Genomic DNA, 14,136 nt, shown 5'->3' on the forward strand with positions numbered 1-14,136 from the left:
TGTATTATACTTGATACTTGTACTTTACTACATTTCAGAGGGAAATACACTTTTGAATGCTTTAAACGTCTTGTTTGCAAACTTGTGATTGGTGAGGAGTCACTTTCCTGTGAAAGTAAATTTGAAAGATCAAACTTGAGGAGTTTATCTTGGGGCAGATCTATCCTGTCAATCATTGGTGAAAGAAGTATTCAGATCCTTTACTAACTACATGCGTTTTGTGTGCAAAAATCTTAGTCTGTAAATCAACTAGTAACTAAAACTGTCAGATTAATGTAGTGGAGTAAAAAGTACAATATTTCTCTCTGAAATGTAGTGGAGTAGAAGTAGAAAGTGGCATGAAAAGTAAAGAATCAAGTAAAGTACTAGTATCTCAAATGTGTACTTCAGTACTTGAGTAAATGTAATTAGTTAATTACATTTACATTACAATTAATTAATAAACCTCAATGTGTTCCTCAGTGTCAGTCCAACGTCAGCTGATGAAGACCGATCTCATCTTGTACGTGATGAGAGAAGCCACAAGGGGGAGCTCCTGTTTAACTAGATTGGGATTTCCCCATAGACAGTTAAAGGACAGGAGGAACAACCAAGGAGCCCCATTTGTTTGTGTAGTCAGAACCATAGAGAGAGAACAGAGTTTTCTCTATCACTCTGGGCTATACGTTTTCTAAAGTATATAGTCTACAAAAAAATGGAAAGAGGGGGAGAATAAGATCGTTTTAGACTTAAAAGTGAATTCAAAATAAAGTGTAAAAATAAATTTCATGATACCAGAAATCTAAAAAAAAAACGTCTTACACGGTGTACAATGCTTTGAGGTAGCCTATATTTCCTCCTTTTTTAATAGATGAGCTCCCACTCGGCCTATTTTTCTAGGTACCAAAACATCACTGCAAAGCACAGCAAGAATAAAATGCAAATCACTCTGCATTCACTGAACTAACATTAGGCCTAATTGGAAGTTAATGAGCTATCCTGCGGTCCCAGATATATTTATAATATGATATTATTAATATCTGAGGGTTATGCTTCTTGGACTAAAATAGTCAAGTCAAGTTAAGAGCATATTTAAAACCAACCTAGGCTGAACAATGTGCTATACAAAGTATGTCATAAAAACAAAGGAAGACAAAACAAATATAGGCTACTGTAGACACAATGAACATCATACAAACAACACATTTCTATACTAATGTCCCTAAACTAAATCATACGCCAAAGAATAAAAATATGTTTTAAGACGAGACGTAAAGATCTCGGCAGTAGAGGAGGACCTAATATGAATGGGAAGTTTGTTCCAGAGTCTCGGGGCCACAACGGAGAAGGCACTGAATAGCTAAAAGGAACAAATCAGACGATCTTAGGTTCCTGGTGGAGTTATGTATACGGTAAGGAGATCAGCAATATATAAGGGGCCAATCCATGTAATGCCTTAAAAACAAGTAACATTACCTGAAAATCGATTCTATATTTGACCGGTAACCAGTGAAGAGAAGCCAATGTCGGGGAGATATCCTCTTTCTGGTACCAGTCAACAATATAGCATACATACATATATATATATATATAACTATAACTATATAGCAGCCGCTATATGGACAAGCTGCAGGCGTGATAAAGATGATTGGCAACTCCCAGAATAGAAGGAATTGCAGTAGTCAATACAAGACGAAATAAGAGCATGTCAGTAAACAGTCTCCAAGTCCTTACGACAGAGGAAGGATTTTAGTTTAGCAATCCTGAGATGAAAAAAAAGCTACAACAGAACTAATTTTAATGCTGGGTCAATGATGAAACCTATATTTCTGGCAAATTAATATCACATTATATAAGCCGATAGCCTTAACGTTATATAGCAGAAATAGCAATACTTTTTTTTAAAGGGAGAGTAGCCTATTAAGTAGCCTAAAGATTATTTACTAATACTTAAAATACCATTTTGTACTCCATTACAAGTAAAAGTATTGACAATGTAACTAAAAAAGTAGGCTACTCCTCTGATTTAATATCACTCCTATGCTCACGAAAAACAGTTTTAAAAAAAGAATTTGATGCAGCAGAATCCCCGCATTCGTCTTCCTTGTCAAATATAAAATATATATAATATAATATAAAATATAATAATAAATAAATAATAATACATTTTAATATAATAACAATAAAATATAAATAAATGAAAAAAATATATAAAAATATAGAAATTTCTTTTCTTTTTCCAAGTTTCTTTCGCCAGTTTCTTTCGCCGGGCCAGAGGGGTGCAGTTACACCGTTGGCCGCTAAGCCCATGGCGCTGTTCCTGGAGGCTTGGTGTGGTCAAAACCATAGACAGTACCAGTCGTCTACATTGCCCACAATGCAACTCAAAGGGCTCAGAGATTCTGATGTTTTGGTTTTATGATAGTAGCATTTAATTGTGCCCGGAGCCGCTACCTGCAAGGAGAAATCATGGACTTATTATTAACGGGAGAGATAAGGAGCGGCTAGGCCTACAGGCTAGAAAGGTCTGGTAAGCGCACTACTTTCTAACTCCACACGTCCATATTTGTTTGTCTTTTCAACTTGTAGACTTTAGCCCCAACCATAGACTGTATATTATTAGTCTATGGCCCCAACCATAGACTGTATAATGGCCCCAACCCATGCTGACTCAACTGACATAATTTGAGTCAATTGATCATGTCTGGCTCATAGACTGTTATGGTCTGGCTCAGCTCCTGCTGGAGCCACAGACGCGTTCTCTTAATGCAACTTTTTCACATATAGCAGTGTTTCTCAACGGGGGCGGTACCGCTCCCCAGGGGGCGTTAAGAAGATGATGGGGGGCGTTGGAGCAATATTTTGGAAAGAGGGGCGTTGAGGTGCCCTTGGGGGGCGTTTGTTTGAAAGCTAGTTTAAACCAAAGATTTACAATAACAATACATGTTTACACTTAAACTACTAAAAAATCGGAAGTCTGTATCATTAAAAGCTGCCAGTTTACAGCACTGCGACTGGACGAGACCGGTATCATAACTCTTCTTCTCTTCTGTGCTTCTGTCAGCTTTGTTTGGCGCAGCTCCGTGCTGCCTTCAGGGAAACGGGACGTCAGAGCATCATCTTAAATGAGCTCTGTACCACGTGAAGCTGCGTTCAGATTTAAAAATAAATAAATAAATAAAAGCAATCGCCGCCTGTTCTATTCTTTACCCCCCTCCCCTAATGTAGCACAACTTTATATTTCACAGTTACAGTTTTTCGTGAGATCGTTTGTAGAACACAACGTTTCCTACTGGACCTGAAGGCAGCTTAATTTCACGAGAGAGAAAGAAAATCGACGTGCGAGATATCGACTGTGCTTTGTTGTTTGGCAAACATTTAGCTGTTCCCCAAACTCCCGGCCAGTTCAGGGCTTGTGTTTGGTGTTTCAAAACTTTCTTATGGAAGCGATCGAGGAACTGATGTCACCGTTTACTGTACGGGACTCTCACACCTCCACAAAACACAGCGCGATGTGGGGTTGCGTTTCTCCAAACGTTTTTTTCTGCTATTTACTCGTAAAACAGGCGATAGCACACCTAGACTATTCTAACCTAGACTATTCTAACCTAGACTCTTCTAACCTAGACTATTCAAAGCATCAAAAAAGGGCTCTCACTAACTTTCAAAGGTTGTAAACTTAATTCCATTCGGCAGTAGGTGTTGTTCTTCAAGTCGTTTGTCATTACCAAAATACTGTTCTCTGTGTGTGTGTGTGTGTGTGTGTGTGTGTGTGTGTGTTATTCTTCTGCTTTTACCCCTTGATTAAGTGCCAGCTTGTTTTCCGTTGGAACATTTAGATTTGAATGAAAAATTGATTTGAATGTTAAATTGCTAAGCTGTTTCTGATTGGCTACTGTTAGTGTTTGTAATAATATAAATAATAATAATAATAATAATAATAATAATAATAAGCATAATACATTTTATTTAAAGCGCCTTTCATGACACCCAAGGTCACTTCACAAACAAAAAAGGACATTCAAATTATAGTCATCTTCTAAAGGTGCTGAGGTTCACACCAGGGACATGCAGCAGGTCTTTTGATAATACCTAATTATAGTTTGAGTGTTACATATCTAGTCGTTCTGATTGGCTGCTGGTTTTAATTTGAATGTCAAATGGTTGCATTTTAAAAAAAAAAACTGTAAATATATAAAATTTCTATTCACATGGCGTTTTTGATACCTGGGAAACTAATACATGTGTTGTTTGTCATTCAATTATTTGATTTTTTAATTATTTTTGATAACAATAGTAACAACAATAATAGGCCTATATCAGGGCGTAATCATTAATATTCGGGGCATTTAGCCTACATAATATTTGATGGGGGGCGTTAGGGACCTGGATAATGGATAGGGGGGCGCTGGCACAAAAAAGGTTGAGAACCACTGACATATAGCTAGAGTAACTGTAAGTACTCCCCAAGTCCCCCCTTTCAGGTAAAAAAAACAATTAGGTAAATATACTTAGGCTAAAGCATCAAAAGTAAAAGTACTCAATGTAGAAAAGTGTTGTTATAGGATTAAATGTCAGATTAGTGGAGTTTTCCTGCTGTTGTGTAGCTAAGTATTTAATTTGACATGCTAGATGAGCTGGAGCTAATATACAGTTTGGTTTAAGATCTTATAAAATATGATACATTATTAAAATGTATCATATTTTTTAAGATCAAATATGGAGGTTCTTTACTTGAATATTTCCATTGTATACTTCTACACTCCACTACATTTCCAAGGGAAATATTGTACTTTTTACTCGACCACTATACATTCATGATGTGAGATTTAGTAGATTTTACATCAAAAAACATATCATGAGCTTTTAAAATACATTTAAGTCATAAATTAACAGTTTGACTTGTGACCTCAAAAGCAGTGTCTATTTGGGCCCGCTTGAAACGTTAAAAGTAACTATATCATAAATGTAGTGTGTCAAAAGTACAATATTTCCCTCGGAAAAGTGGTGGATTAGAAATATGAAGTGATGAAATACCTCAAAGTTTTATTTAAGTACATTACTTGAGTTAAAACCCACCCCTGCATTCTGGGTATATGCCTTCTTTATTCTATTTAACTTGTGTAATCTGTATTGGTGAAATGTTTCGATTTAGCAACAGGCACTTTTTTTAACAATGTTTTTTATAGATTTTTCATCGCAATTACAACTTTTAACAAGTATATTATTGTTGTATATATTTAATTTAACAGTAGTTGTGTATGTCTGCATCAGCCAATTATATTGGAGTAGCTTTACATTAGAGTTTGCTGTTTGTTTCTGAGATGCGTCACAGGTTTTTTCCCCCAATCTTTTAGCAACAGGCACTTTAAACTATTTGGTCACTATAGTAATGGCAGTGGATATTGTTTCCTGCCTGGAGACTGTGAGGAGGGGAAGCTTGTTGGGCTTAAAGCTTAATGCTATGGGGGCAGGATTTATTATATTTTTATGATATTTTTCAACAGTTGAGTTATTCATCTTGTCAGTAGAGTATCTTTGCAGCGAGGCACGTTTTTGTCAGGCAGCAGAGTGTGTGTATGCATCCCTGAGAGCCGGGACCAACTGGCTGTTGCCATGGATACTGGGTGCTGACACCAGAAGAACTGTGTAGGCTTGTTGAAGATATAATTAATAACAAAGGCTTAGAGGCAAAGGTAGCATGGGGCTCAGTATGAGAAACCTCATCACACACTTACTATAATTGGCACCCTTTGTGTGTGTGTGTGTGTGTGTGTGTGTGTGTGTGAGAGAGAGAGAGAGAGAGAGAGAGAGGAAGAACGGGCGACACAAGAAAAGTTACCGAAACATAAGCGTGGAAACAGTACTCTCATACTCTGCTGCTGCATTTATCTTCTTGACAAGCAATTTGCTCTAAATATGTTTCCTTGGTTGGCGGCCAGAAACTTGTAGGTATATGTTTTGTGAAAGGAATTTATGTGGGCCAACATTACCTTGGTGGGTGTCTGGATACCTGCATACTGAATATCTTGGGAACATTTATTAAATGTAAATTGATATATTTTTTAATAAACTGTAGCTTTACAAATGGATGTACGGAAGCTTTGTCAATTGTTCACATGGAGGACAAGCTCAGGTTAGGACTGGGCAATAGGGAGAAAATCAGATATCACAAATACCTCAATATCAATATTGCGGCGATATTCTAGGGTTGACAATTGGTGCTTTAACAAAATATCTTCACATTTAGATTTTAGATAAATAATCATCAGTAATGTAGACATAATGTCTAAGTGGGGAAAGGCAAGGAAATAATAGAACAGCTAGAACAGTCTGGAAAGTTCAGAAAAGTACATCACTTTACTGTAATGCAGCCTTTAAAACCAGGAAAAGACAACACTTACACTACCGGTCAAAAGTTTGGGGTCACTTAGAAATTTCCATTCCACTCCATTCCAGACACAATACCTGCTGAGATCAGTTGTATTGTTTTTTTTAACCAGGGCAGCAGTTTTCAGATTACATTATTTGCTTACATAATTGCAAAAGGGTTCTCGACTGTTGTAGAAAGAAGTGGCTGAAGAAACACTTGAAATTCATGCTTTTTGGTCTAAACGTCATACCCAAATTAAAAGTGGTACAGCTCCCATATACTTTGACACTCAGGGGTGTGCCTGATACCATTGGAAAGGTGATTGATGTGGGTTTGTTTGTGTATTTGAGAAGTGTTGTATTTTGTAGTTTTTTGGCTTTTTTATTTGCACTTTTCAAATAGAAATAAAAAAACACACAGACATATTTGTAGAAAAGAATTCATATAAAATCCATTTTTGAGTCTTTTAGCTTCTGAATTTTTTTCTGTTGTAAGCTGAGACGTGGCTAATGCTGTGTTGCCTGTCACCTGTCAGATGTGTTTACAGCAGTGTATTTTAATAATTTTACAGATTTATAACTTTGACAGAAATAAAAAATCTCCATTCTAGCCTCTGTAACTCTGTGTCAGTAAGGCCTAGAATCACCCTGACACAACTTGAGTGTTTCCTTTCCAATGATATCAGGCACACCCCTAAGTGTCAAAGTATATGGGAGCTGTACCACTTTTAATTTGGGTATGACGTTTAGACCAAAAAGCATGGAATTTCAAGCATTTCTTCAGCCACTTCTGTCTACAACAGTCGAGAACCATTTTGCAATTATGTAAGCACATAATGTAATCTGAAAACTGCTGCCCTGATTAAAAAAAACAATGCAACTGATCTCTGCTGGTATTCTGTCTGGAATGGAAATTTCTAAGTGACCCCAAACTTTTGACCGGTAGTATATGTCATATCACAATAATATTACGATATCCAAAATCTAAGACGATATCTAGTCTTATATCACAATGTCGATATGATATCGATATATTGCCCAGCCCTAGCTCAGGTTGTTTTTAGTCATGCTGGTGGCGTGACTCTATGGCAATATTGGTTTGTTCTTCCACCACTTCCATCCATACTGAACTATCTCAATAACTTTTAGCGCCACACAACATTTTGGGTTTAGTGAAATGTCTCAACAACAAATACAACAGATATACACTGTGTCCAGGATGATAAGTTGTCAACTACTGGATGAATTGCCATGAAATATGGTGCAGGCAAACATTGCCTTGAATTGTAATAACTTTAATAATATTTTATAATATTTATGGCTATTTATGACCACTCTTACAGGGCTGGGCCCCCCTCATATTAATTAATTATTTATGTTTTTAATGATGCCTACATGTTTTTAGCTTTTTGTCTTCAGGTTGTTATTGTGTTAGAATTATTGGAGCTTGTATTGTAAGACAAATTTCCATGTCTAGATCTATCTATCTATCTATCTATCTATCTATCTATCTATATTAGTATGCTGATGTTAGCCCTGCAGGACTGTTGTGTTAGACTGCATTAGTTTAAGCTAGGTGTACCTGAACTGCACTTCCCAGAAGCTACTACCATGATGTCTTTTTCTGTTGGGTTTCTGTTGTTGAAGTTAGGGATTTCTGTAGGTGGCGCTTACTTCTTCATCTGTTCAATCATAAAGTCTGTCAACGGTCAACACTCGTGTGATAACAACTCAGTGAATCTGATGCACGATGCTACAGTGACCATTTGCTGTGTGACTGAGTTGGTGGAGCACACACTCAGTGATATGACAGGCTCTGTTGACAGAAAACTGTGGTATGATAATGACATGTATTGAGGTCAGTTGGTCCCCCTCCCGAGTAGCACATCCTTATAGAAATATTATCCTGGGTACATTCACTCCAAACAAACAAAGAGTAAAGCCATATATTAAAGTGTTGTAAATCTACAGTAGTGTTGAGATTCCTGAAGTATTTTATCCAGCACAGAGCTGTTGGATGATGCTTTGTAAAGATTAAACTGGTTTTGTCTGTTCAAATAGGCTTCCTGTTTGAAACAGACGCTCATCGCCCTTGTGGTATGCATTTTGTGCTTCTGCAATTGCCGTCTGACTGTTGTTATTGCAGACCTTACTGTGTGTTCTGCAGGGATCCCAGGAAACCTATCTACACCTCCAGAATGAGCTGGCCTTTATTCAATTTAGCCCATTCTCATTTGATTGCACAGTGTGGTTCTCTGAAAGCGACCCCACAGGTCATTGACAAGACAGTGTCTCTGCATGAGATGGATTACTGACGCTGCATCTGATGAGACGTTTCCTCATTTTGGCTTTTCACAGGTGCACCTGTTAGCCATTATTGACAGGCTCGGCTAAGGTACGAGACACAGTTAGTAAGCTCCATACCCGAATATCCAATATGCAGACCTAAGGATGGAAACAGGTTAAGTGATTCTCTGAAAATGCTTCCAACAATCTGAAATCAATCCCTGCTTTGCGTGTTGCTTTAAACAGCGAGCAGCAGAGAGAGGCAGTGTTCCTGCTGATAGCATGTTACTTTAAGTTTAAGGTCTGGCTTTCTGGTCTGCTCATTTAAGCTATTCATTCACTGACACATTGTATCAGTTTTGTAGGGTAAAAACAATAAATGGCGCAGAGTGGAAATAGAAAATTACTTTTTCTTCCAGTGTTTTAGATTTATCTGCCCTGTGTGAAAGGGATCGGTCTACTCTCTGTCACTGCCATCTTTAATGTGTTCCATGCTAGGTTTTTTTTGCTGTAATTCATCCACAAGTTACAGTGGCTTTGGTCATTTTGAGGACCATCAAACTGACCTCCAGTCCGTCCACTGTTCAGCGTGATCTGTGTTGACCGGTGAGATAGCTGATGTGATGAGAAGGGCAGGCCGAGCAGAGACAAAACACACTGCCATAGTAAAAGCTGAGCGGCCATACTTGTTCATGGCCAGAGCTGATTAGCTGTGGCATTAAGTCTGCTCTGCAGGCTTAGTAAGGGATGCAGAAACTGTGGCTCCTGCAGAGGCTCAGCCCAGACAGGCAGGGACACAACTAGCTGGCGAGGGAAATCTCAACACAACCACTGAGCAAGCAAGCATCACCAATTATCTCCACCTCTGCGCTTGTAGCAGGAATACATTTCAGCACCATTACCTCTGGGCAGCCATGGGCTGACAGTCGCTCCCATCAGGGTGATAGTTCTAAATTGGCTCCCACCCCTCTCCTCCTACTGAGATTGAAAAGAGATTATTAAAGACATTCATCATAGAAGAGACCTGGGCCTGTCTGGAAAGTCTGAAAATGGTAAGAAATGGCAGCACAATGGAGAGGAACAGGAGCGGAAACAGGATGGAGTGGAGAGAAAATGATATAGAGATATGTCTGTGTGCTGAAGGCTTGATGCTCCTCCCTGGTACCAGACAAGGTGGCCCCTTGGGTGTCCTGTGAGCTGGCTGGGCTAAAGCAGCCGCGGTGTGGGGCCCAAGTCTTACGCATGCGCACAGCAGGCTACCCAGTCATGGCTCAAACCTATGCGGCACTAATGATACCCCTGGGGACAGAAACAGTCTGGCTCCTGCATGACAAGATGCACTATACAATATATTAACGCTGTCTGATCCAAGTGAAAGACTCTGTGAAAGACTGTAGGTATAGGTAGGACAAGTTCAAGGTCTCCTGTGTGGTCTTTTGCTCAGAAATCTAAACAGATCATAATGGCTTGGCATGTTAAATATATTACGGTTAATACATCTTTGCAGTGTTTTTTTGTGGTGGAATAATGCAGGAAAGACTATTATTGTTCATTGTTTCACATATCACAAGTTGAAATGCTGAATGTTGCACTTGGTGGTTTCTCCTGTTGCATATTCTAGAAGACTAATGGGCCTTCAATTTCCAGTACATATTGTGTACAAGCATTCATTTTTAACATATGCTTTTGATAAGGGCCTTACACTAAGGAGACTCCCACTGACCTGGCGTGGGATGTGGCATTTCATTTCTGTCAAACTGCTTTCACTTACTTGCCAATCCCGCTCTCTTTCACTCCTCCTGTGTAAAGACTAGCAGAGGTGTCGTCGATGCAATTATGCAATCACCTGAATATTGATGAACATTTGAGCTACGGTACGCCCATATGAATGCACACTTCAGTATTTGAAAGCTGTCTTCATGATACAGATTGCATACGTATCAGGAGATGATTAAATAATGAGAGAGAGAGAGAGAGAGAGAGAGAGAGAGAGAGAGAGAGAGAGAGAGAGAGAGAGAGAGAGAGAGAGAGAGAGAGAGAAGATACCGAAGCCCCACAAACTGTGAAACTGTAACAGCAGCCATGGCCAGTTAGGTTAGTAAACTACAAAAGGAAAGAAAAATATCACTGTGATACCGAATTAAAACTAATATATTCAATGTCTGTAGTTTAAAAGAATAGTTCGAAATCTGGGGAAATATGCTTATTCACTTTCTCAGTGAGAGTTAGATCGAGAAGATCAATACCAAGTATGGAGCTGCAGCCAGGAGGTAATTAGTTTAGCCATCTGGTTGAGTAAGGGATTACGGTGATTGTATCAATATCTTTCATTAACAAAATGTTGATTAAATTATGAAAAAAAATACACCGTAAGTTTGAAATAGAAAGAGATTTTAGATTGTGGAATTATCAATAAGATTAATTAATATCTAATTTAATACCTTATTTCCATAAATAAATAGTTTGACATTTTGGGGAAACTTTTTGTTGTTGTTGCATTAAGTATGTTTTTGCATTAAGTGTGTAGCTAGAGCCAGGAAGCTCTTAGTTTAGCATAAAGACCGGAGACAGGGGGGAGAGAGCTAACCATTATTCCACAATATAAAGTCTATTTCAAACATACAGTACAGCACCACTGTTCTATTAATGAGAGATATTGATAAGATTACCGTAATCCATTACTAAACAAGTCCGTCCATTAGGCTGTGTGTCAGCGGCCGTGTGCTCTGTTGGATCAATGCTCTTCTACAACCACTGACCTGGAAAAAGCTGAAAAAGCTTTGCCTGCTCTGCTATCAATAGACAGTCTAATTAAGAACAGCACCCTCAGAGTAAGCTCTGCTCAGACACTTGCCACGATTGTGCTAAAATTCCCTCTCATTAAACCCGAACCTGAAGCTTCTGCAGATTAACAGCAGAGAAACTGTTATATTCCCTGTCTGTGGCCTCAGAACATCTCAGCAAAAGAGGATATTATGGTGTTTGTGGGTAAATATTGAAACAATTAGTGATAAGTTTTGTTAGACTGACCTAATAGGATGTCTCCTTAATTATCTGCATTAAATTTTAAGTCATGGATGTCCTTGCCTGGCATAGCAGGGAGTTATTCTGGCACTAAAGGAGGCCATCTGTTCCGCCTAGAGTGAAATGTATTGGATCTCTTCTAGGTCAGGCTTGCACAATAATGAGACAGGATTGGGGTAGAACTCTTTAAATTTGGGGTTGTCCACTGGACCATGGATCATCTGCCAGTTGCAACAATTAGAGAAAGAGCACATCCATGTAGCCGATGTACGAGACAAGCACCACAGCCTGTATCCTCTCCCAGAGAGGCAGAGCAAAGCAGGGCCAGCCGTCGCCAAAGTCTTGGGCCCCCTCTGGAGCTCTAATGTTTAACAGCGATCAGGTCTGGCTGGAGGAGCTGATAGGCCGCTCATATAGCCAGCCCTCCCCTAGCCAGCCATCCTTCCCAAGTGCCCCCAACAGCAGCCCAGGAGGCAGCAGTCCCAGCAGCAATGGCACCGGCAGCTTGTACAGCTGGAGCTCAGGGGTGACCTGCCTCCTGCACAGCTTTATCAAGAAGCAAAGCCAGGACGCGTTTCAAACTCGACAGAGAGAGGAGAGAAGGTGGGGGAAGCTTGCACAATGTCCTTCCAGAGGTCCTCATGGCAGAGCTCATCCACAGGCGGAGCAGGATGGAGGCAGCGACCTCAACAAACTCCACGCCTGGCCAGAGAGGGGTGGCCCATGCCAGGGGAGGGGCTCTGCACAGACCCACAACAGCGCTAAAAGCGTACAACTACAGTGTCTGCTGGAGCAAAAGATCGAAGCCAAAGTGAAGTTTTCCCAGTTCCTGAATGAGGTGACGTCCAACGTGCTTGACCCAAACAGCCTGCAGGTATTTGGGAAACCAGTCTCTCCCTCCAGCTTCAGCACCACAACTCCACCTCCGCCTGAAGACGATATTCAAGCGGCGACACAGCGGAGCCCCAGGCTGCCCTGCTCAATGGCCCAACAGCACGGCTCTTTACTCGGGCAGAAGAAGACCCAAGAAGAGCAGACTCCCCTTGACCCGGCACAGAAAACCTATCTGGAGACAGAAACTACTGCGAGGAGGGGTGATGAGCGACAGGACCTGGAGATAAAAGTCCCGACACCGCCACAGCTGGAGATAGACGTGATTCCACCTCCTCCACAGTTCGGCCAAGGGTTTGAAATGAGGAGTCCCTTTCCGGAGTTTCATTGTGACTTCCCCAGATACCCCTACAAATCTGCCTCTCCGCCCAGGGGCATCAACATGGTGAGTGATCAAAAGTCATTCCAGTCTTTAGTCAAAGCCAGGCCTTGGAACATATGCTATGATTGGAGAGGAAATTGTTTCTCACAGAGTTTGAAGTGATGCCTTAAATAAATCAAGTCTTTGGATGATTTGAGTCAGTTGTTCTTGGCTTTTCTAGGGTTTTTCTGCTCTATTATTCAGAGCATAAAGAGGTACAGGAAAAAATGGGCAAGTCATAAAGTTAATAGTTCTTTGTCTAATGCAGTCTATGAGGTTTTGTTTTCATCAAGCTTTTAACCACATCATACAAGAAATAATACATACAGCAATAACACAAATTGATTTAAAAAGTGATAGATACAAAGATATGTATATACTTAACTGTATATATAAATGAACGAAAACATGAAGACATGAAAGGGGAGAGAGAGGGGGGGGTGACATGTAGGAAAGGGCCGCAGGTCGGAGTCAAACCTCTATATTTACCAACTGAGCTATCCGGGCGTCCTCTTTCTCTTTTAATCAGTCTGTTATTGTTGTTGAAAGCTTATGAAGGAGCTTTCTATATATATATATATATATATATATATATATATATATATATCCTAGGCTATTTATAATAGCTAACTTTCATTTACATGTGTTGCAGCTGTATATTTTCAAACTGGTAAAGGAAACCCTGTCTTTGCACTTTATTTTAATCACAATCTGTTTTAATAAAAGAGCTTGTGAAAAGTGGCTTTGACTTGAAACTGAACATTTAGCCCACTTTGTAAAAAAATACAGAGCTATATATCGTGTATCGGCATTCAGCGTTACGGCGATGCGAGGAAAAATTTGGGTGCACCTACGTTTTGTGCTGGTGCACCTAAATAAAAAAAGTTAGGCGCACCAGTGCAACCAAGGCAAAAAGTTAGTGTGGAGCCCTGATGAGCGTTCAAAGTTGTTTTAGTCGTGCAACAGAAAACTCAATTTACCCTGCAGAGATCTGAGGAGCAGTTAACCATAGTCCTCATAAATCCACTGGAGTTTAAAATTACAACACAAAGAAAGCGGAAGGAAACGGACATCGGCGAAAAGACATGCATCCGGTGGAATTTCCTGCAGCACCGGAGCAATCCCGGAAGTGGAACGTCAAGGATATAGACTAATCAGTCTAAAACGCTCCATTTCAGTGCCTGTCTCTTTGAGCCCCTCTCCCGATAAGCCCAGTCAGATCT

The 14,136-nt window shown here is 39.8% G+C and overlaps 1 protein-coding gene across 2 annotated transcripts in view; it reads left to right on the forward strand.

Moving 5' to 3' along the window:
* The first annotated feature begins 2,345 nt into the window (after positions 1-2,345).
* Positions 2,346-14,136, forward strand: part of si:dkey-174m14.3 (brain-enriched guanylate kinase-associated protein) — a 37,647-nt gene continuing 25,856 nt past the window's right edge. For both annotated transcript variants that reach the window (XM_028605580.1, XM_028605581.1), the window contains exon 1: positions 2,346-2,509. The gene's annotated coding sequence lies outside the window, so the exon portion shown is untranslated. The remainder of the gene's footprint in view (positions 2,510-14,136) is intronic.

The sequence above is a fragment of the Perca flavescens genome, chromosome 18 (genome assembly GCF_004354835.1).
Source record: "Perca flavescens isolate YP-PL-M2 chromosome 18, PFLA_1.0, whole genome shotgun sequence".
In the NCBI taxonomy this organism is placed as follows: domain Eukaryota; kingdom Metazoa; phylum Chordata; class Actinopteri; order Perciformes; family Percidae; genus Perca; species Perca flavescens.